This window comes from Aulonocara stuartgranti (assembly GCF_965226115.1).
Source record: "Aulonocara stuartgranti genome assembly, chromosome: 7".
NCBI classification, from domain to species: Eukaryota; Metazoa; Chordata; class Actinopteri; order Cichliformes; family Cichlidae; genus Aulonocara; species Aulonocara stuartgranti.
Window position 1 is genome coordinate 68,367,310 of NC_138945.1, and position 770 is coordinate 68,368,079.

Genomic DNA, 770 nt, shown 5'->3' on the forward strand with positions numbered 1-770 from the left:
AAATGCTCAGACCTCTACATTGGAGAGACCAAACAGCCACTTCACAAGCGCATGGCACAACACAGAAGAGCCACCTCCACAGGACAAGACTCAGCAGTCCATCTGCATCTAAAGGTCAAAGGTCACTCTTTCGAGGATGCCAATGTTCACATTTTGGACAGAGAGGACAGATGGTTTGAAAGAGGAGTGAAAGAAGCATCTATGTCCACTGTGAGCGACCATCTTTGAACAGAGGCGGTGGTTTACGACACCAACTCTCTGCCATCTATAATCCAGTTTTGAGATCCTTCCCAGACGCCTTAACGCCCACTCACATCCTGGGCCATCTGACCTCAGGAATTCGCATGATAAGGTGGGGCCAGGTTTCACAATGAGCTCACCCGAAACTCTGGCTGATTGGGACCCACACCCAGTTTCACACCTTGGCTCAGGCGATTAGAGGATCATCAGGGGGTCCTTTTGTCCCTCTGTGGGGGGTCACTCCCACTAGGTTTATATCTGGGACTCTCCACCATTTGACCTTAGAACTGAAGAAGCTTCTCGGATGAGAGGTGAAACGTCTTCAAGTAACTCAAAGAAGTCCAGACGCTTTTCTTTGCAAGCTCCTTTGACTACGATGACCTGGATGACTGAGAACCTTCACAGACATAAAGTAACTGGTAGAAAAAACTTCTGTATATGTTTTTATATATTGGCTGAAACACAAATATTATAAAAGTGCATTCATTTGAACTTTGTGATTACAAACAGTGAAAAAGAAACAAAAAAAA